Source organism: Antechinus flavipes, chromosome 2 (genome assembly GCF_016432865.1).
Source record: "Antechinus flavipes isolate AdamAnt ecotype Samford, QLD, Australia chromosome 2, AdamAnt_v2, whole genome shotgun sequence".
NCBI lineage: Eukaryota > Metazoa > Chordata > Mammalia > Dasyuromorphia > Dasyuridae > Antechinus > Antechinus flavipes.
Window position 1 is genome coordinate 666,371,521 of NC_067399.1, and position 23,905 is coordinate 666,395,425.

Below are 23,905 nucleotides of genomic sequence, written 5' to 3' on the forward strand. Positions count from 1 at the left end.
ACCTTTCCCCCTTTGCCAATAAACATGGTTTCCCATCCAAAAAAACCCAAAGCAAAACAAGAAAATCAAAACACTTTCCTTCAACCCTGCCTGTTTCTTGAAACCTCATTGCTTCCTTTCTTTTCACTTTCCAAACTTCCCAAAAGAACAGTCTGTATTTTCCTTTATTTCCTGACCACCCACTCACTCACTTACTCAATTCACTCCAATCTAACAAAAATAAATTAAGTACCTCCAATTGGGCCAGGCCTGGTTCTAGGCCACAGGCATAGAAAAACAGTTGCTGCCCTCACAGTGGATATGTTCCATTGGACTTCATGCAATTTCATTTTTATCCCTCACCACACTTTGATGAAAGCCATCATCACTAAACACTTTATCCAGTGGCTTTGTCTCCATTTTGGCCTTCTTGGAACTTTTCAGCGTTTGTAATTATGGGCCACATCCTCCTCCTCTCAGCTGCCTTCTCACTGGCTTCCATGACATTCTGCTCATTTGCTCCTCCTCCTTTTCCTTTGTTATCTCTTCTTCTCCTTTGCTGGAAGTTCTGCCTCCCACTTCTAAAAAAAAGTCATTCCTTAAGATTCTTTCTTTACTGTTCTTGCCTTTGATGAGAAAATCCAATTTGAAGTCAAAAGATAATAAGGTTTACTCTGGATAAGCAGAATTTGAGGTGCCTCTGAGACATCCAGTTTTTAATCCAAGAGACAGTTGGGGCTGTGGTCCTAGAGTTCAGGAGAAAGACAAGGGCTGGATAAAGATAGATGGGGGGTCATTTGCATTGGAAACCATGGGAATTGTTGAGGGCCTTAAATCCAATTCAGGAACAAGTCAAACCATCACCCTCATGATGTCATCAGTCCTCTTCATGAACAAAGGATGAACAATGGTCACCAAGTGAGAGAATCCAGAGGAAGAAGAGAGAGACCCATGATGGAGGCTTAGAGGATACCCATAGAGTCCCAGTTCTGACCACCAAGACTGACAGTTCAACTTTTAAAATACTTGAGATAAGGTAGCATGCCTTCTCTACGGTTTAAATCCTCTTTTCTTTCTTTTTTAACTAGTATTTTATTCCTCCCAAATATATTCAAAGATAGTGTTTAACATTTGTCTTTGCAAAAACTTGTATTCCACTTTTTTCCCCCTCTGTCCCCTTTCTTCTTCCCCAAGACAGCAAGCAATCCGATATAAGTTAACCATGTACATTTCCTCCTAACATATTTCTACATTTGTCATGATACACAAGAAAAGTCAGATCAAAAGGGGAAAGAAACAAGAAAGAAAAAACAACAAGCAAACAACCAAAACCACCAACAACAAAAGGTGAAAATACTATGCTTTGATCCACATTCAGTCCCCATAATTCTCTCTCTGGATGCAGATAGCTCTCTCCCTCACAAATCTATTAGAATTGCCTTGAATCACAGCTGATCATCACATAATTTTATTGTTACTGTGTACAATATTCTCCTGGTTTTGCTCACTTCACTCAGCGTCAGTTCATGTTAAGTCTTTCCAGGCTTTTCTGAAATCAGTCCACTCATCATTTCTTACAGAACAATAATATTCCTTTTTATTCTTTTTCTTTTTGTTTTTGTAATTTTTTTATCATAAACCTAAGGATTTTTTTATTTGAACAAACAAAATAAGAAAAACGAAAAACAGAAAAGAAATACAAAACAAAATGAAACAAAAGGAAAGAGAACATTATCCTATGCCTAGAAGAACTTCAGGGAGAATTCAAAATATATAATAACAAATACCAGTTTTTAAAGGTAGATATGTATATATGTAGAAAAAAATTATCTTCTTTTCTTTATTTCCTTGTGTATTATTCTTTTGTTCTCTGCTACACACCATTTATATTTTATTCTTTTCCCCTCTTTCATCCCCATCCCACCCCAAAGCAGGCTATAGTTAAGAAAGGATATATTTATATGTAGATATAAACATACACATACATACACACACATATCTCCTTTTCATCTCTCTCACCACCCCCAAGCAAACTATAGTTAAGAAAAGATATATTTATGTATACATATAAATACATACACACACTCACCCACCCCCCACCTCCATACACACATGTCTTTCCTCTCCCTGCTGATTGTTTTATTCAATTCTGCTCCATAACCTGGCTTACTATCACTTACCCTCCCTCCCACCCAGAAAGCCCTCCCTTGTCTTCTTCCCTCACCCTTTGCTTCCCCATTCACCTATCCCTTCCCCCTTATTTCTTTGTAGATTTTGGAAGGTGCTATACCTTTCATGTTATATATGTATATATACACATATATACATATATCTATAGTGTTGCCTATTGAACCTATTCCTGATGTAAGTAGGTTTTCAGACAATGAGCCCTTCTCCCCTTCTAATGCCTCTGTATCTATTCTTCTTCTGTACCTCATTCATATAACATGATTATTATTTTTACCTTTACTCTGTTAATCTTTCTTTTGAATTTACCCTATTGTTAATGTAAATCTTAAACATAAAATATACATTTCCCATATTAAAAAATATATAAACAATTTGTCCATGTTTAAACAGTTTGTCCATATTGCTCTTTGATATCAGCTCTTGTGTGTTAAATTAGGGTTTCATTGATAGAAAGTCCCGAAAATCTGCAAGTTTGTTGAATGTTCATCTTTTCTCATTCAAAATAATAGATAATTTTGCTGGATATGATATTTTTGGCTAAAGGTCTAATTCTTTTCTTTATCTGTAGATGTGATTCCAAGACCTGTAGTCTTTTGTTGTAGCTGCTGATACAACAGCAGCTCTTGTACACTCTTGTACAAAGTGTAGCTCCAACATATTTGAATTGTTTTTTTTTTCCTTGTTTCTTGCAAACTTTTCTCTTTGATCTGGGAGTTTCGAGATTTGGCAATAATTTCCCATGTGTTTTCCACAAAGGATCTCTTTGAGAAGGTGATCAGTGGATTTTTTCTATTTCTACTTTCTCTTCATGTTTTATCACTCCAGGACAGTTTTCTTTTTTAAAAAATAATTATTATTATCATTTTAATTGTAGCTTTTTTTTTTTATAAAACATATGTAATTTTTTTCAACATTGACCCTTGCTAAACCTTCTGTTCCAAATTGTCCCCTTTCCCCCTAGCCCCTCCCCTAGATGGCAGGTAGTCCAATCATGTTAAATATATTTAAATATATGTTCAATCCTATATATGCATATATATTTATACAGTTATCTTGCTGCACAAGAGAAATCAAATATAGAAAGAAAAAATTGAGAAGGAAAACAAAATGCAAGCAAATAACATCAGAAAGAGTGAAAATGCTATGCTGTGGTCCACACTCAGTTTCCACAGTCCTCTCTCTGGGTGTACATAGCTCTCTTCATCACTGAACAATTGGAACTGGTTTGCATCATCTCATTATTGAAGAGAGCCATGTCCATCAGAATTGATCATTGTATAATCTTGTTATTGCTGTGTATAATGATGTATAATGATCTCCTGATTCTGCTCATTTCACTTAACATCAGTTCATGTAAGTCTCTCCAGGCTTCTCTGGAATCATCCTGCTGGTCATTTCTTAGAGAATAATACTATTCTGTAACATTTATATCCATAACTTACTCAGCCATTCTCCAACTGATGGGCATCCACTCTATTTCCATTTCCATTTTCTAGCCACTACAAAAAGGGCTGTCACAAACATTCTTGCACATACAGGTCCCTTTCCCTTCTTTAGTATCTCTTTGGGATATAAGCCCAATAGAAACATTGCTGGATCAAAGGGTGTGCACAGTTTGATAACTTTTTGAGCATAGTTCCAAATTGCTCTCCAGAATGGGTATATATCCATTCACAGTTCCACCAACAATGTATCAGTGTCCCAGTTTTCTCACATCCCCTCCAACATTCGTTCAGGACAATTTTCTTAGGATTGTTGCCTGCATTTCTGAGTTAAGGTTCTCTTTTTGGTCACAACTTTCTGGCAGTCCAATTATTCTTATATTTTCTCTTCTTGATCTGTTCTCCAGATCTATTGTTTTTTCTTATGAGATGTTTTACATTCTGTTCTATTTCCTCATTCAATATAATTTATTTTGTTATTTCTTGGTCTCTCATACCTTTTCTTCTTGCCCAATCCTAATTTTCAGTGATATTTTCATCTTTGAGACTCTATACCTCCTTTTCTAATTAATTAAATTTTTTTCATAATCTTGTTTTGCTTGGATGGTTTTAATTTTTTTCTTTAGTTTTTCCTCAATATCTTACAATTTATTTTTGCATTCTTTTTTGAGTTCTTCTATAAATTCTCTCTGGACAAGGAGTCATTTCATGTTACTTTTTGGGGTAGGAGCTTTTTTTTTTTAATTTTTTTTTTACTAACGTGTTTTCCTCTGAAGATGAATCCCAGTCTTCCCTGTTCCCACAATATGTTTCAATGGTGCAATTCTTTCTTCTTTGCTTGTTCATCATTTTTAATAAGAGGTATTAGTGTAAGCTAACACACTTATTAGCAGGGGGATGGTACCTCAAGCTTCCCTTCAGCTCTCCACTCTGACCAGGAACCAAATCAAGAGTTCCACCCTCTTTCAAGTGCCCACAGCCTGCAGTGTTCCTGTCCCACTACTTCTGCACTCACTAGGTGCTTCTTCCTTCTCACCCAGGGCCACTTCTCAGCAGCACAGCCCAACCTGGTGTTCCCAATCAGTCCAGATTCACTCTGTCTTCCTGGATTCATCCCCACCACACAAACAGTCCCAGAAGGGAGAGCCTCTTTGGTTCCTGCTGAGGCTCCAGCCTCACCCATCTAGCCCAAGGGGTCCCCACCGGATGTGTCTGATGAAGTTTCTAGCCCAGATGTATTTGTACTTCAGACAGATTAATCCCCAACCTGGGGCCTTTCTTCAGATCTTGTTGAGTTGTATCAGGAGGATCCCTGTTTTGCCCCTAGACTTCTTGGTTTTTTCACCAGTCTGTGTTCTCCCTGAGACACAAATTTATTCTATTTATGGGGGAAATCAGGAGAGCTTGAAATTTACCAACTTACTGCACCATCTTCCCTGAATCTTCCCTAGAACAATAATATTCCATAATAATCATATATCATGACTTATTCAACTATTCCCCAACTAATGGGCATTCACCAGTTCCTTGCCACTACAAAAAGTGCTGCCACAAACATTTTTACACACCTGGGTCCTTTTCCCTTTTTTATGATCTCTTTCAGATTCAAGCCCAGTAGAGACATTGCTGGATCAAAGGATGTATACAGTCTGATAGCCCTTTGGGCACAGTTCCATATTGCTCTCCAAAATGGTTGTAGATCCCATCTTTTCAATTTCTTTCATAACCATCCCCCCCTTTTTTCATTTCCATTCTCACAATTTCAGCATCTTAGTTGATACTTTCAATAACTAATTGCTTTCCCTAACTGGTCTCTCCTTTCTCAAATTCATTTTATAAATTCCCATTAGGTCAATTTAAGGGACAGCTCATATTTACTATGAACTGTTTGTAAAAATACAGAATTACCTATTGGAGAGACTTCAAATTTGGCCTGAAATCCGAGGCCCTCCACAACCTGAGCTCAACTTACTTACTTCCCTCCTTATCTTTCACTCCCTCCTACTCCCTTTTCTTTATCCATTGTTCCTGCTAAACTAGATTACTTGTCATTCCTCATACACAACTAAATGCTTCCCAGGAAGGATGATGACAATAGAAATAGTATAAAAATATCTGTGTGATCTTGGAAAAGTCACTTAACCTCTCCAGAATCGTTTCCTCAATGATTAAGTGAAGTGGCTGGGTTAGATGACCTCAAAGTCCCTTCTTCGTCAAACTCCAAATCAGTGATAGTATAATTGTATGATCCTAGTTGTAGGCTTCTTGCTTGACATGCCCTTCTCATTCCCACATGGCATAGTCCTACCCAAGTTTCCAATTCCCAACATAACTGTCACCTGTTCCATGAAGCTTTCCCTTATTTCTCTCACCTGGAAGTGATCTCTACCTTCTCTTAGGCCCAAAAAATTTTATATACTCATAGGATTAATCATATCCATGCATTTCTACCCTCTCCCCCACTATACCATAAAGTCCTTGTGCTTGTGGAATCCAAATCTAATCAGTCTTTGAATCCCTCAAGCCATTAAGCATAGCAGACATAGACATTCCAGAAATGAAGAATCGATGAATGAGCATCTCCTTTCAGCAAACCACCTGGAACTATCTGAGAATAGATGAGTTCACGTACCTTCCACCTTTTGTTTGCTATAGGAAGCAGAATGTTACATGCAAACATTATCAGATGTAATGGTGGGGTTGGGGTAGATGTGTCCAAAATGACTATCATGTTAAATTATTTTTTTAAAAGAAGAATCCAGGTTCAGGTAGTAATCCCCATTTTAAAATTGGGGAAGAAACACTAAACTATTAAGAATCTAGATTTTATAACCAAATTCAGGCTTCCCAGTTCTCAATCAAGTACCTTTCTTCTACATCCCACCACTGGTCTGGCCAATTAAAGGACTGATTGATAAGTTTTTCATAAAGCAGTTCCATTGCTCATCATTTTCAGGAGTGCCCCAGTGCCAAATTGTTTTCCAATTACTCCCACTTATTCTATTTTTGTTTATAAGTACAGTTGCCCCATTTCAGTTTGACTTCAATTTCCATGAACTCATGATTGGTTTATGAGCTGGTCTTTGACAGACACATCACCCACAGCATCAGAACAAATGTTTTGCACGGGCACAGAGCAATTGGACCAGATGGACCACACTGTGAAATGACACTGAACAACAGCATCTCTTCTATTCTCCAATTTCAGGAACAACTGATTCTTCATTTGGAGAAACAAAATGTTAATTGGCTCCCATATGGAAGCCATCCTTTCCTTTCCTTCCCCAAGCTTGGTTTTTTAGTTTATCCAGACACCCACAGAGCCCCTTCTATTATTGCCATCTTCTATGTGACACTCATTAGGAAACAAATGGGCTGATGCTTCAGTGAATCTGTGATCTCATCCAGATGAATATTCCCTTCCAAGATGGCATTCAAAAGCCTTCCATGTCTGCCCTCTGACATCCCTTCTTGTCTATACTACCATAATCCTCCACAGGGCATCTATTTAGTCATTTGGAACATCTTCTCACTCCTTTGTGTGGTTACCAGCTAAGAACATGGGCAGCCCATTGTTATCCCCCTGTTCTTTAGAAACATTCTCCTGACAAATAAGAAAAATGTTGCTCCTGATTGTGGGGCACACATATATGTTTGTATGTATATATATATATACACATATATGTTTTTATACACATATTTATACATTTCTATATGTATTAGTATATATTCCTATCTTATCAGTATTAGTATTAATATATGTTAGCATGTATAATAGTATATTATATTTTATTGTTGTGCCACAGTTCCCTTTTAATGTCCTGACCCAGTTTCCCTAATTGTCCTACCTCAGTTACTCTGCCTCAGGCTATAACCATTCCCTCTTAATCATTAGAATGTTTGATAGGATAAGGGTCTTATATCTTAGACATTATTAGAATATCAGGAGTCTCTCCCCATCTCTGTTACCTCCCTCCATTATGTCATCCCAGGTGCCTCCCCCCATTAGGTCATCCCCATCCCAGGTGCCTCCCCCCATTAGGTCATCCCCATCCCAGGTGCCTCCCCTCTATTAGGTCCTCATTCTTGTTACCATATAAAAGAACCTTTGTATGCGACATTAGCGGAAGGGATTCTTGAAGACAATAGTCTCATTCAGCCCTGGGACCAAACCATGGATCCATTTGGTCCCAGTAAATCTCTCCCTTTCAAATAAAATCTTAAAAACTCGCTCATCTCCATCTTGCCTTAGTTTCTCCAGCATTACATTATATGGACAGATAGAGATAGATCTATAAAGTAGTACAGCCTACAAACATATAGCATATGCCAGATACCGTATCGAATAATCTCTAGCACTCATGTAACACTTAGGTTTCTCATCTCATTTGAGCCTTAGAACAACCTTGGGTGACAGTTACTATTATTATCTTCATTTTCTATATGATGAAGATGAAAATAAGTGACTGGCTGGGGGCACACAGCTCCTAATTATCTGGAATAGGATTCAAACTCAATTAAAAGTCCAGAAGTTGCATAGAGGGGGCAATTCCTCATCATTTAGTATCCTCTTCGAGTCTTAGAAATGTCAGTTTTGTTGAATCTGTTCTAATCTTCCAAGTCAGGTCTTTCTGCCTCCCAGCCCAGTACTCTCACAATTACTCCACCTACCTCCCGTCTTGTGCATAAGGGAAGAAGGCTCATCCCTGGTGTGTCCTGAGAAGCTGTTAGGCGGGACCCTTGCCAAGAAAGACCATCCCTCTGGGAGTTGGGGTTAAAATAGGAAATTCTAACTCCTTGGATTTATTCCTTCAAGCCTTCTTTCTAGTTCAACCGCAAATACCACTGCACCTTGTTAAGAATTCTTTCGTCTTCTACTTTCCAAATCACAACTAAGTGGGGAAAAAACAACTGAAAAGGAATGAAATATAGAAAAAATCCAGGTCCAGATTATAAGGATGGCTCCTTGGAGAAAGAAGCCATCTTTCCCCATACCCATGCCATGTCATAACCAGGGACTATTTTAAAAGTAAACAAATGGGGGTGGGGTATACTTTCTCAAAATAGGAAAGGACTTTCATCTTCAAAATGGAAGGCAAATAGTCAGTCTTTCTCCCACCTCCAGAAAAAGAATTTGAAGATGGTATCTCAAATTAGGAATTCAGGACGAATAAACTTTAGACAATTAGGGGGAGACTCTCAGTGAAATAAAAACACATTGCTTCCAAAATGATTTTCAAACATGAGTCTATTTAAAATATTCCTTACAAATGACCAGCAGGATGAATACAGAGAGGACTGGAGAGACTTACATGAACTGATGCTAAGTGAAATGAGCAGAACCAGGAGATCATTATATACCTCAACAACGATACTGTTTGAGGATGTATTCTGATGGAAGTGGATCTCTTTGATAAAGAGAGCTAATTCAGTTTCAACTGATCAATGATGGACAGAAGCAGCTACACCCAAAGAAAGAATACTGGGAAATTAATGTTGTTTTTCTTCCCAGGTTATTCTTACTTTCTGAATCCAATTCTCCCTGTGCAACAAGAGAACTGTTCGTTTCTACAAACATTTATTGTATCTAGGATATACTGCAACATATCTAACATATATAGGACTGCTTGCCATCTAGGGGAGGGGGTGGAGGGAGGGGAAAAATCGGAACAGAAGCGAGTGCAAGGGATAATATTGTAAAAAATTACCCTGGCACGGGTTCTGTCAATAAAAAGTTATTACAAAATAAAAATAATTTTTAAAAAAGTAAAATATTCCTTACTCATTGCTCATAGGTAGGCTACGCCAATGTAATAAAAATGACGATTGTACCTGCTCTATTTATTCAGTGCCATAACCAAGCAGACTACCAAAATTTAGTTTGTAGAACTAGAAAAAACAATAAGAAAATGAATCTGGAAGAACAAAAGGTAGAGAATATCAAGGGAATAAATGAAAAAAAAGTAAAGGAAGGTAGTTTAATTATATCAGATCTCAAAAAAAGTATTATAAAGCAGTAATTATCAAAAACAACTGATACTGGGTAAAAATAGAGTGATGTATTAGCAGAAATGATTATGTTGTACACAGTAAATGACCATAATAATTTAGTATTTGATAATAATGGTATTATTGGATAAAAAGGTAAACACAGTTTTATTGTCCTTTAGCCATAGTTTTAAATTGCTTTTCAGAGTATTTGGATCAGTTCACAATACCTATCAGATTGGATAACAGGATAGAAAAAGAAAATGATAAATACTGAAGGGGATGTGGGAAAAATGGCACATCTAATGCATTGTTGGTAGAGTTGTAAACTGATCCAACTAGCTACAACATTACTAGGTCTATCCCAAAGAGATCCAAAAAAGAGATAACTTATTTGTACAAAAATATTTACAACAGCTTTAAAAAAATTGTTTTATTGGGGGGTCATACATGTATATCAGCTTTTTAAATACACATTTCTTCATGAATCATGTTGGGAAAGAAAAATCAGAACAAAAGGGAAAAACCATGAGAGGAAAAAAAAATCAGAAAAAAATGAACATAGGATTGTTGATTTACATTCAGTCTCCATAGTTCTCTTTCTGGATCCCAAAGTTTATTGGGATTTCTTTGGATCACCAAACTGCTGAGACCCAAGTCTTTCAGAGTTGATCATCGCACAATCGTGCTTTTACTGTGTACAATGCATTCCTGGTTCTGGTTGTTTCTGTCAACATCAGTTTGTGTAAATCTTGCCAGGTCTTCCTAAAAATCAGCTTGTCCATCATTTTTATAGAACAAAAATATTCCATTACTTTTATATACTATAAAATCCAGCCATTCTCCAATTGATGAATAATGATTCATTTTCCAATTTTTTGCTGTCACAAAAAGAACTATAGCAGCTTTTTTGGTGGTCACCGAGACTTGAAAATGAAAGGGATTCTTCTTAGTGTTCTTCATTTCCCATGCAGCAATTAAAAAAAAAAAACAGGGACCATGGGAATGAAAAGCTATGGAGTTCAGACTCTGTTATACATCATGTTTGAATCATGGTTCCAGAGATGTTTCTGATTCTTTGAGGCAGAAAGAAAATTCTTGGGGTATGACATGGGAAGAGCATAACAGTATTCACCCCCATTTTTGAGTCCATAATACCAAACATCAGATTTTCTTTTCAAACAGACATGTACCTAAAAAGGTATAGGCTTTCTGGTGACCCAGAGAGACCAACCCATACCTTTTAAAGATGAGGAAGCTGAGAATTAGAAAGAAGTGATTTGCCCAAGATCACACAAATAGCAGAGAGAGGACTCAAAGCCAGGCTTTCATACTCCCAGATCCAATCATGTTTCATCTCAGCTGATCACAGGACCAGAGATGATAATTAATAGCGACAATATGAGGAACTTAAATTGGATATGTGGAAAAATCTCTTGTGGGCCCTGATTAGGTTGTGATAACAGAAGGTGGAAAATTTTCTGTTTGAAAACACACCCTCAGCTCTATTTGATGATCTAAATGCAGAGAGATGGATAAGGATCCAGGCAACTGGGGCTGGGTAGGTCCTTAAATGTCATGCATTTTGCCATCTTCCTCTCACATGCAATTCCAGAAAAGAAAACTGAGGCTTAGAAAAAGAAAGTGACCGGTCCTTACAACTGGTAAGTATTAGTGCCAGATCTTAACTACGGGATTTCAGAGTTGCAAAGGGATCTCAATGGCCATCAAAGCTAACCTCATCTGAAAAATAATCTCCATGTTTGCTACTATCAGGAGGAATTTGCCACCTCTCCATGCAACCCATTCCACTTTGGGACTGGGTAAGTTTTTAGGGAAAAGAACCTTGTATCAAGTCTAAATCCAGTTCTTCTCTGTTCCTACTCTTGGCTCCTAACTTGGCTTTTTGGGATCAAATGGACCAGTCCAATCTCTCCCACATACAACAATCTACAAATGCCTGAACAGATCTGATAACTTCCTTGATTCTTTTCTCCTCCAGGCTATCCGTCCCCAATTCCTTTAGTAAATATTCACTTCCTTTTTCTCAAAAACTCTAAATATCTCTTTCAAGTCCCAGAATGTCTTAATGTGTGTTCACACACCTCCATCTTTGTCTTTGATGAGGTAGTGTTGGATAGTACATAAAGCACTAGATTTCCGAGTGAAATCCTGACTCAGATATCCACATAGTGATATGGCTCTGGAGAAATCACTTAACCTCACTGTATCTCAGTTTCCTTATTTGTAAAATGAAGAGCTTGAATTCAGGAGCCTCCAAAGTCCTTTCCAATTCTATGTCTATGAACCTTCTTTGCCTTCTTTATTTTGGAGACATTTTCCTCACATCACAGATATGGTTAATAATTCATCAGAGTAATTTACAAAAGTTTTCTTAATTTACAATCTTTCAGTCTATTCTGAAAGAGAAGTCCCAATCAAACTGCAAGCACTCACCAAGCGGCAGTTACTAAACACATACTATTGATGTAATATGGTTTGAGGACCCCTGATCTTAGGGGGGCTTTGGTTCTAACAATAAGTCAGTATATATTGCCAAAGTAAAAAAAAAAACCAAAAAACCCCCAATAAATCAGTAATCCTAAATCTTCTGGCTTTGGAGTCTGCCTCAGGGACTTCCCACACTCTCAATCTAAGAACAGCAATGTCTGATTCTGAATAGAACACTCCTCAATTCGTTGCTGAAGGATAATCTGGTCAGTAAGAACCAAATTCCAGAGCCACTCCTCAATTCGTTGCGGACTGTCAGATAGCTATCTGTTGGTCAGTGAGAACCAAAATCTGGAGAGCGCTCCCTGGCCCTGGCCCTACTCTGGGCCATAGAATTAGCATGGCAAGGATAGAAAGCCGGATAAAGCTGCCTCCTCCCCTCTCTGAGGACTTTGCTAAAATCCTCTCGGAATTTAGTCCGCTTGGAATGGCCTTGTAATTACAATAAACCTTTGCCCCTTGACCAGGAAATGGGTTCAAGCTTTTTGAGATACCTCATGACACCAGTCTATGACCCCAAGCTTTTGGGGCTCCCTTCCCAACTCAACACCATGAGTCAAGTATTTAGGATATCATTCTAAAGAACGACACAAATCTACACCTATAAGAAAGATCAAATTCAATTTCTCTCCATCCTAAGAGGTGAAATCCTCCTCTCCCTCATACCTCCCCACCTCTTCATTCTACCATCTGTTCATGTCCACAAAGTCCAAACATTCTCTGGCACTCGCCAAGTCAATTCCATCACAATTAATTCATCTCTTCCCATGTTTTGGTTTAACAACATCTGGGATTGCTGCAGGACTCTGTGATAAAAAACATTTTGTCTGATTTGTTCATGCCCTAACGGGGCAGGAGAGGGTGAAAGGAACAGCTTCAACCCCAGGAGGGAGGGAGGCAGCTTCTAGGCTTCTTCGGAAAAAAACACTATTAGTGGGGGTGGAATAAGGAAGAAGGAAGAAGACACCGCAGTCATTCTGCAAATATTAATCGACTAACCTGTAATAACTTTTATACAGACAAAGTGATAAGAGAACGTGCTGAAATGAGAAAGACTTGGAGTTAGGTCCCATGCAAGTCATATCAATAAATAATCAATAAACATTTATTAAGCATATACTATGTGCCAGACCTTGTGCTAACTATAAAATTATGGAACAGATGTCCATTTGCATTGGTAGAGAAGGTTTCCTCATTGAAAAAATAACTAGTCCTGATAAATCAGTCAATCTGAGGTTCAGTTTCCTTACCTGTCAAATAAAGGAGCGAGGACTAGATGATCTGGAAGCTCATCCAGATCTTTATTGCTCTTTAAGACGTAGTTGCTCCCTTCAAGAAGTCTCATCTCATTATCTTCCCACCTTGATCCTCCTTTCTTATCCTTGTTCTTAGTAACTGTTGGCCCTCTTTTGGCCCATTGATGATAAGGATCTCCAGTTCTTTATAAAATTTTTCTTTGACCCCATCAAGGTTTGTGATGGTGGAAGCATGGACACTGATGATGGCGGGAGCATGGGCACTGATGATGGCGGGAGAATGGGCATTGATGATGGTGGGATCATGGGCACTGATGATGAAGAGTCATGGGCACTGATGATGGCGGGAGCATGGGCACTGATGATGAAGAGATCATGGGCACTGATGATGGCGGGAGCATGGGCACTGATGATGGCGGGAGCATGGGCACTGATGATGAGGAGATCATGGGCACTGATGATGGCGGGAGCATGGGCACTGATGATAGTGGAAGCATGGGCACTGATGATGAGGAGTCATGGGCACTGATGATGAGGAGATCATGGGCACTGATGATGGTGGGATCATGGGTACTGATAACAGGGAGATGGTGCTTTCCTACAAGTGGCAATCACATTGTCACGAGCCTGCCATTCACTCCTTTTGGAAGGCACATGAGCTCGTTTATGAGATTAGTTTTGATCGCAAGACCTACACAGCTTCCCAGATCTCCCTTTCACTTCAGCCATTCCAGAAAAGCACATATCTAGCTCCTACTTCAATAAGCTGGCCTTTTTGCCAGTCTTGTTTCACTCAGGGCTGCTATTTGGGTGTGGTACTTGTTGAGTTCTCTTGCAACAAGAGTGTCTTTTTTTCAGGTCTACTAAGAGCTTTAGAACTGATTTCCTCACTTGGGAAACACTGACACAGGACTGCTGAGCATGGCGTGCACTTATCAGAGAAGCTTCCGTGCTCTGTGAGCAAAGCGGAATTAAATTAGCTCAGAAGAAACGTGAGGTGTGCAAGGTTAGAGAATCCAACCCAAATGTTCATACAGACTATTTGTGTTCGACCCGGGGCAGAGCACTCAGAACTCCTATTGGTCTGATTAGCCACAGTTGGACATGCTATAAGTTGATTCTAACATGGTGATATCATCGTGGTGTTCTTTGAGAACAAGGGACAACAACCATCCACAAATTCTACTCTCTAGCAGTCATTGATTCCAGCCTGTATTTGAGCAGAAATTCCCTCTATGACATCCCCAAACATCTGCCCAGATCTTGAAGACTCTCTAAGGATGGAGAAGCCATTGTCTCTCAGGGCAGCTCTTTCTGTTCTTGGAGAGACCTCAGTATCAGGGGGATCTTATTCTGCAGCATCCATCCAAAGCTGCTGGTGCTATCCTGAGGGACCTAACAGAATAAGACTGGGCTCTTTTCCAAGAGACAGTCCTTCAGATACTCAGAGAAAGCTTCCATGCTAAAAGATCTCCTCTGCTTCCTTCTTGCTTACCAAAGACGGTGATGGAGGAATGGTGGAAAGATCATGGAGTCACTCCTAATTGGTGCTAGTCAACCAAGAGAATGGCCATCCTTTGCCAAGGTAGCATGGCATGATGGGAGGAGCTTGGGTTGGAGTTTAGAATCAGATCACCTAAGTTAGTCGACCAGCTCTGTCACTTATCCTCACTGCCTGGATAAGGTGGTCAATCTTGCTTTGTGGGAAAAAGCAAATCCTGTCTCTATTGCTTGCCACCTCTAGGTCCTTTGGAAAATTCATTTAACTTCCCTGGGAATCAATTTCTTCATTTGTAAAATAAGAGGTTTGAAATACATGATCCCTAAGAATCCTTCCAGCTCTAGGTCTGTTTGAATAACTTGGGTTCGAATTCTCTGCCACGTTCTACCTGTATGAGTTTATGCAAATCATCTAACATTTCAGACCCCCATTTTCCTCATCTGCAAAGTGAGGGGAGATTGGTGCAGGAGGCCTCCAAGTTGTCTTCCAGTTCTGAATCTATGGACCATTTTCTTCCTCCCACATCCACCCAAAGCTTTTTCTTTTCCAAGCCGAAAGTCCCTACTTCTTTCAACCAATCCTACGACATGGACGCAGGCCCCTTCATCATCCCAGAGGAAGCTTCCTTCCTGCAGCTTGTCAATGAATGTTTTTTGCTATACACCGAACCCAATGTTCCACTGGTCTGACCTGGGCTGTGTAGAGCAGGACTACCAACAATATAATCCTGAATTTATATTCTGCTATAGAAATGTTGGGGGGAATAGTGCAGTGGATAGAAGGTCGGGTTTGAATTTAAGATGATTCATTTTCCTGAGTTCAAATCTGGCTCTAGAAACTTACTAGCTCTGTGATCCTGGGTAAATCACTTCACCTTGTGTGCCTCAGTTTCCTTATCCATAAAATGCACCATAAAAGGAAATGGCAAACCATGGATCACAGAGAATCAACACAACTGAAATTATGGAACTTAACAAATGAAATGTAAATGAAAGCTTGACCAGTGGATTGATTCTATTTATTTTATGTTGTTTAGAGAGCCATCTGTCCTCTGCTACCCTTACCTATGGCTGGTGTAAGCTCCATCCTATGAGAGAGACAGAGATAAAGATAAATGGATGGAGAAAGAGAGAGAAAAGCAGGGAGAAGAGTAGAGAAAGGGAGAGAACAAGAGAGAGAAATAGACAGAAAGAGATAGAAAGACATACATAAAGAGAGAGACAGAGACAGAAATAGAAATAAACAAGGAGAGGAAGAAAGAGAGAGAAAAGAGAAGGGAGCTCAAAAGCTGAGGGAGAGAATGAGAGGCAGAGACAGAAAGACAGAGAGACAGAAAGACAGATAGAGACAGGCAGACAGACAGTGACAGAGAGACAGAGAGAGACAGAGTGACAGAGACACAGAGACAAAGACAGAGAGAGAGTCTGGCACTTTTAGACCCACATTCAGATGATTTTCCTTAAAATGATTTTAGCCGTGCTACCACTAAAGTTACCTAACTCGATGACCATTCACTGTTCTGGCCAAGCAGGCTCAGAGTTTCCTGAGGCCTGTCCAATTCCCCTCATTCTTCCCTTGCTCGCTGGCTCTCCCTTCCCAGCAGCACATGGACCTGTTGCGCCTGAGGCAGGAAATATGCAACTGAGGATGAGGCATCCTAGGAGATGAGAAGCCTCAGAGAGGAAAAAATACAAGAAAGAACCTTCCATTTAATCCGTTTAACAAGCATCTCTCAGACCCCATGCTCTTAAAAGTCACCCCCCCACCCCAGAACATGGCAAGTCAAATCACAGTTTTGCAGATCTCAAGGTTAAATTTCACCAATCCCGAGCACAGTAGGTCCATCTGCCCATGGATTCCTCTTCCTCCTTTTGCGTCTCCTGGGTCCGGAGTGAATTCTCCTCCAGCCGAGTCCATCTTGCCCGGCTGAGGACGCTTTTGTCCAGCACTTTGATCAGAAGTGAATTTGAACACCCGCGTTGGAGCATCACAAACCCAGAGGTAAAGAGTAAAAGCTGATTCTGCCTTGATCTCTTTTTCTATAGCCATGCTATCACTTACCTAACAAAGATCCTAGGACGGACATGGCGAGACGGAGCATCCTGTCTTCCTCCCCCCACTCATTGATGGGGAAGATGCCCATGGGTGATGGCAAATGGAATTAGATTTTAACAATCCATTGCTAAGTGCTCTCACCACATTCTCTCCAGTGGACATCTTGTGACCAGCTGGCTGATTTCCCCTCCCTGCCCTTTCCCCCAAATCCCTGATTCTTCAATCTTGTTGCTGCCTCTTGGGATCTTAAGCTCATACATTCCAAGCACGAAGGAATAGAGTCACAGAATCGAAGAGTTCAAAGGGACCTTTGGAAACAGCTGGTCCAATACTACCACGTGGGGGAAAATAGCCCTTTTACATCATTCCCAACCAATGCTCATTGAGCCTCTGCTCCCTCCCCAGGCGGCCTCTCCATCCTTTGACAGCTTCCATCCTTTGACAGCTCCTCTGGACAACAAGCTTTTCTTGACATCAACCTTGAATCTGCTTCTTTGCACCAGTTGCTTCCAAGTCCTTCCTCCTGGGGCCAGAGCAGATCTAATTCTCAAATATGGAAGGAGAGAAGCCCTAACCCTGGGATTTCATTTGTAGAGAGAATGATAGATGAGGAAACTCGCTCTATGGATGTAAGTGAGCAGATTTTCTCATTGTATTAATGCAAGAGAGCAAATGTTTGATCTTAGCATTTCCCAGTTTGACCAGAGTCACAGAGGAAGATATGTTTCAGAGGAGAATCTGAACCTAGTCTGGCTCTCTATCCATTGCATGATCTGCTGATTCCTTGTGTCATAAGGAACTGAATAATCAGGACCCAGTACTTAGAACACACTCGGTGGACTTGATGAGTCTGCTTCTGGAAATGCATGATGGATGTCTCACTTCAGAGCAGGCAAAAGTCTCCCCTTCCCCGTCCACTTCCTGCATGATGAAGCGAAGATCATTTTATTGGCTGCTGAGGGGGATCGAGTCTGTACAAAAAAGTGCATGAAGAACATTTCTTCCAGGGTGACTTTCAAATGAGCAAGAAGAAATGCTGGAGACCTACAGGTATATGTGAGGGGAAGATGTAGACAGCTGCTGGACTTTGTTAAATAAGGGGATACGAAATGGTCTGCCTTGTACTTTATGAAGTTTAATTTGACATTGGAGCGAAGAATAAACTGGAGTGGGGAAAGCTTTGAAGGGGGAAGACCAATAAAAAAGTCATTTCAAAGAAGTAGAAGTTTCAAAGAGCCAAAATTAGGCTCATTGTTAGGAAAATCCCATTGCCTATTAAAAGTGACCAAAGCTGGGCCCTCTCTTCATGGTGCTCTTAAAGCAAAGTCTGGATGATCACTTGCCAGGATATTAAAAATATTTTTATTCAGATATGGTTCAAATCAACTATGAAATTCTGTAAATTTTTTTAAGGCTTGAAAAGCATTTTCCTCACAGATATGCAACGAGACAGAAAATGCAAATCCTGTTGTCCCCATTTTAGAGATGAAAAAACTAAGGCTTCCAGAGGTTATAAGGATTTGAAGCTGGACCAGAACATGTCCTGAATATCACCTTGCCTTTTGTGATAAATACTACTGGAGAAAAAGGCTGGCACTTCAGTTGCTGGCCAGGCCAAATTCCCTTTAAAAGCAGCTATTTGTTTTAAAAACACATAGACCACAAACCAGCCTTTGGCAGGGAAGTGCAGTGGAAGGGGAAGAAGGAAGGAGAGAATTCTGCTGAGACTCAGGCTTCTACAAAATCATCTACCCATAAATAAATTAGCCTTCTGAATTCTTTTATTTGTTTCAGCTTGGCCTCCCCACCAAGTGCGGGGCCCAAGGGAAGGACGTTGGCCTGGAGTTTGCCATGGAGGGGAAAGGGGCCAAAGAAGGGCTGTTCCAGCAAGGAAACTCGTGTCCAGTCTCCCAAATCAGGCCACTGATCCCTGCTCATTTCAGCTCATAATTCAATGTGGCAGCAGTCAATTGGACCAAATATCTGACAGCCCCTCATGCCAATGTCTCACAAGGCATAAGGGAGGGGGAAAGAAGGCCTAAGTCACAGTTGGCTTGTCGAGGGGTCAAATTTGTCTTCAGGGCTCTACATCCCAAGAGAGACTCCTTCCCTTGGACGGTGAGTGCTTTCCTCGGCCACCTGTGTCCAGCTGTGAGCAGCCAACTCAACCCACACAAGCCTAGCCCCACAGGAACCCAACTAGGATGTAGGATGGCAAGATTTTTGTTCCCTGGTAACAAAATTATAAAGCTAGGACCAGACTCTACAGGTCACTGGGTCCAAATACATTTTCCAGATAAGGAAACTTAAGTACAATGAGATTAATCCCAAGGTTACACAGATACCAAGTGGCAGAAGTGACTGATTTCTTGACCCCGGGCAAGTCCCTTTTCTTAGCACTCTCAGTCAGTGCCTATTTGCCAAGCAGTTGCTGCCCACCATGGATAGAGGATGTGTCCTTACTGGGAGGTCCCCATACTAATGAAATCACAGGTCCAAACAAGAAAAAGGTTTAACATATCCATTGTATTATTATTCTACACGAGAATTCTTTCTTTTTAATCTGTGACTCCTGGGAACATAGGGTCTTAACCTTTCAATTCAGTTGAAGGATGATTGAATAAATTCTACTTTCCACAAACTTTCCATAAGTGCCCACTTTGTGCCAAGTAGGGTACCCAGGTGATGCCATAGAACATAGAATGCAGGGCCTGGAGTCAGGAAGACTCCTCTTCTTGAATTCAAATTTAGCCCCAAACACTCTGGGCAAGTCACTTATCCTTCTTGCCTCAGTTTCCTCATCTGTAAAATGAGCTGGAGAAAGAAATGGTAAATTACTCTAGTATCTTTGCCAAAATAACCTTAAATGAAGTCTCAGAGAGTCAGTCATAACTGAAAAATAACTGAAAGAATGAATATGTGCCAGGTAGGATGTTAGGCTTGGGGAGAGGAGTCCAAAGAATAAAACAATTCCTGCTCTCAGGTTTACATTCTAATATATATATTACATCCAGCTGCAATGTAAAGACAAAGTCCCTGCAAGCAATCTAAAACAAAGTGATGAGATGCAAGTAGACTAGGAGGGAAGGCACTAGCATTTGAATGGATCAGGAAAGATGATACCTGAGCTGCTTCTTAAAGGAAGAGGGCTCTGAGGCAGACATGTTATGGTTCCTTCCAGGCCTGGGGAAAACCCTGAAGCCACAGAGAGCCACAGAGAGCGGAGATGGAGTATTCGTGTATGAATAACAGGGAGAACACCAGTTTGACCAGAGAGAGGCTCAGTAACAGCCACTAAGGCTGGAAAGATAAGGCTGAGTAGAACTTTGCCAAGCAAAGAAGTTACTTTGGATCCTAGGGTTAACAGCCAGTCACTGGAGATGGTTGATTGGAAGTAAGATCTGTTCTTAAGGAAAATTCTTTTGGCCATAATGTGAGAGATGGAGAACGGTGGGAGAGACAGATTAGGAGGCAGTTGCAATAAACTGGGGGAGAGTGCTGAGGGCCTAATCTATAGGGGTAGTTGTATAAGCAGAGGAAAGGATACTGATGGAGAAATGTAAAAATGGCACGTTTGGAAATTAATTAGATGTGAGGAAGGAGAGAGAATGAGGGAGGATCCCCAACATCCACTCTTGCCCAGTAATAAGAACCAGAACATTCTTCCTTCTAGGGAACTGAAATCTATCTCTTTGCAGCTCCTCTTCACCGCATCTCTTCTTCCCCATTCAAGGCTTTCAGATTCTAAAAGATGCTGTCACTTCAAAGCTAAATGTCACCCATTCCTTCAAGTGTTCCTCATTGTCATATGAACTTAAATCTCAGTGTAACAATAACAATTATAGTAACGATACCAATAATAGCATGCATTTTTATAGCACCTTAACACTCACTAAGTACTTTGCATATATTGTCTTATTTTATCCTCACAATAATCCTGGGAGGCAGGAGTGTTATTATTACATTTTACAGATGAGAAAATTGAGTCAAACAGATTAAGTGACTTGCTCGTGATGACACAGGCTATTAAGGATCAGATTTTACCTCAGGCGTTCCGGATTCTAGGTCCAGTGCTCTACCTGTCTTGATGTCCCCACCTCTAGATTCCCTAGATATTTTCTTGCTGTTCAGTCTGACTCTTTGTGACTTTTCATGGCAAAGAGACTGCCGTGATTTGCCATTTCCTTCTCTAACTCATTTTACAAATGGGGAAACTGAGACAAACAGGGTTAAGGGACTTGCCCATGATCACACAGCTGGTAAATGTCTGAGGCTGGATTTGAATTCAGGAAGATGAGAATTCCTGATTCTAGGACTGGCACTTTATCCTCCGTATCACCTAGCTGCCCTTCTAGGTACCTACAGTAATATAAATTAAATTAATATTTTAATCCTTAAAATTGTTGCTAACAGAAGTCCTGAGGGGTAGGAACACACCTTAATGAGTTAGATTTTAGTTAACATGTCAGTTGTATTGATGTGAGTGTTTCACCCTGCCAGGAATCTGCTCTATAGCCTTACTTTATACTGTTGCATGGATGTGCAAAGGTAAATGCTGGCCAGTCTGCTCAGTTCTCACAAATTCAGGCTCATGGGAGTATAGATTTATAGTTGGAAGAATCCAAGAGATTAGAGAAATCTGAATCAATGAGGATTTACTATCGAGTCCATTTTTCATTATTAAGGGCAAGGATGATATAGACATAAAAAGTTTCAAAACAAAATAGAATTAACTTTCATTTTAAAAATAATTTATGATAAAGATAGAATGCTTAAGAGGCAGGAAGTAAATGCAGCAGAATATAGCCTGTGACAGGGTGTTGAGTGAAAAAAAAACAACTTAGGAGATGAAGAAAGAATGTGTAGAATCTGGAGAAATTTTGTTTTTCCTCTCACATCATCTGTTTCCCAGCACCTCCATTATAGGCTGCTAGATGGCTCAGTGGATAAAGTTTAGGAAACTTCTTGAGTTCAAATCCAGCCTCAGACCCTTCCCAGATTTGTGACCCTGAGCAAGCCACTTAAACTTGTTTGCCTCAGTTTTCTCACCTGTAAAATGACTGGAGAAGGAAATAGCAAACCACTCCAGTATTTTTGCCAAGAAAATCTCCAGAAAATATCCAGATGCAATGTAAAGATGAAGCCCATGCAAGCAATTTAAAACAAAGTGATGAGACTATATCATACTTGCCTTTTTAAGGAGAATTCTAGACATGAACTCAATCTAAGTTTTAAATGATTTCAGGACTCCAGAAGAAGATATAAAGGGCCAGCAAGACAAAGCCTGAGCCATCTTTTTGGGAGCCAAGCTCCCCCAGGACTGAACTATAACTATGTATATGGACTTAGAACTAGAAGGCCTTTAAAGGGAGAAAATGAGATCTTCTCCCCAAGTAGGGGATTTCATGCAATCCTCCTAACATCTGATGAGATAGATACTATGATTATCTATTTGGGAAACTGACTCCCAGAGAGGCAGAATACCTTGGGAGGGTCACACAGCAAGTAAGGAGGAGAGGAGATCTGAAACAAGAACTTCTGATTCCAAATCCAGCCCTCTTCCACTGCATATAGAAGAATCAGTTTGTTTTCAATGGGCTTTCAATACTCCCTGAGGACCTGGCAGATTCCACTTTCTCCAAAGTTTTGGTCCCTTCCCATTCTTGGTTATCTGATCCTCTGGCTACTGAGCAAACATCATCAGCCTCTTCCCCATGAAAAAAGTTCCACTTCAAAGGTGCCCGTGGGCAGAGCTCCCAGGGTGAGCCACTTTCCACTTTCTCAGGGCAAGATGACCTCTTCATGCTGGACAAAGGAAAATGTTTCCAAAAGCTTAAGAAACTAAACCCAAAGTAAAAATACTCAAGTGGCTGAGACCCATCTCTGCCAGTTACTCCAAGGCACGTCCAGAAGTCTCCCCTCATCTCCAATGCTGACTCAAAGCTCAGGCTTTCCAAAGAAATAACTCCTTTCAAAACAGAGGAGCAAAGAGCCCATGGGGTCCCCACATCCTCAGCTAGATGCAGCCTCGGGGGCCATAATCTCCTTGTAGGTTACACAGAAGGAAACTGAGGCCCAGGAGAGAAAATGGTGGTAACAGCAAAGCCTCTGATGCTACAATGGATCTTTGGAAATCCTTCAGGAAGGACCCTTCTTCAGGGAATTCCCAAAGGAAAACTCTTTGGAGGACTCTGATTCTGGGTAACTGGTAATGTTTGTCTGAAGTAAGATTATAGTGATGATGACAATGATGATGATTATCCTTTGGAAAAAAACATCAAATTCATTCATTTGAAAATGCTTTTAACTGTTATTTCATATTAATTTATAGATCAATGTAAAATGATTTCATAAGCTCTATGTGCTAAGTACCGTGCTTTCCTTTTAGGATCCAAACAAACAAAAGATAGGAGAGTCCTTCCTCTAGAGAATCTTACTTTCGAAATACTTTCTAATAATTTTTACTTACCACATTTTCAGAGGATTCAGCTGCAAGTCAGGCAGGAGGGTCCTCAGGCCTTAGGATACATCATGGAGGCAGATGGGGGTACCAAAGTTCTGGGAAGATGGTAAAGGCTGGTACTCCTGTTTTATTGGAAGAATCGCTGTTGATAATTCTGAGCTCATCTAGAAGAGGAGGTCATGTTCTCTCTGCAAATGGGGTGCAAGTGGAAGGGCCCTGGCTGCTTCTATTGGGAAGCAGGGAATGAGTCTAACGGTCAAAGCAGAGGAGGGTTCTGGGTTTCCTTCCCCAGGGGAAGGGATGGGGAGTGAGAATCAATGTTCACTCAAGAGAAGGGAAGAACAGAGACTTTGGGAGAAAGGCTGGGAGGGAAGGACATCTTATAACACTTACTCTGCCAGTCCAGTAGTGCTGATAGCATCTGGGCAGCCTTGGGTTGAGAAGGAAAGGCCTTCTCCAGCAGCATCTGTCCCACAGGGCCCACACTGGGCCATTTCAACCTCAGGATGCACACAGAGAA

The 23,905-nt window shown here is 40.4% G+C and overlaps 1 long non-coding RNA gene across 1 annotated transcript in view; it reads right to left on the reverse strand.

Annotated features, from left to right (window-relative positions):
• Positions 1–23,905, reverse strand: part of LOC127547206 (uncharacterized) — a 70,684-nt gene extending 46,779 nt beyond the window's left edge. The window contains exons 1-2 of the long non-coding RNA XR_007950091.1: positions 23,779–23,905; positions 23,392–23,507 (exon numbers count right to left, since the gene is read on the reverse strand). This is a non-coding gene — a long non-coding RNA (uncharacterized LOC127547206). The remainder of the gene's footprint in view (positions 1–23,391; positions 23,508–23,778) is intronic.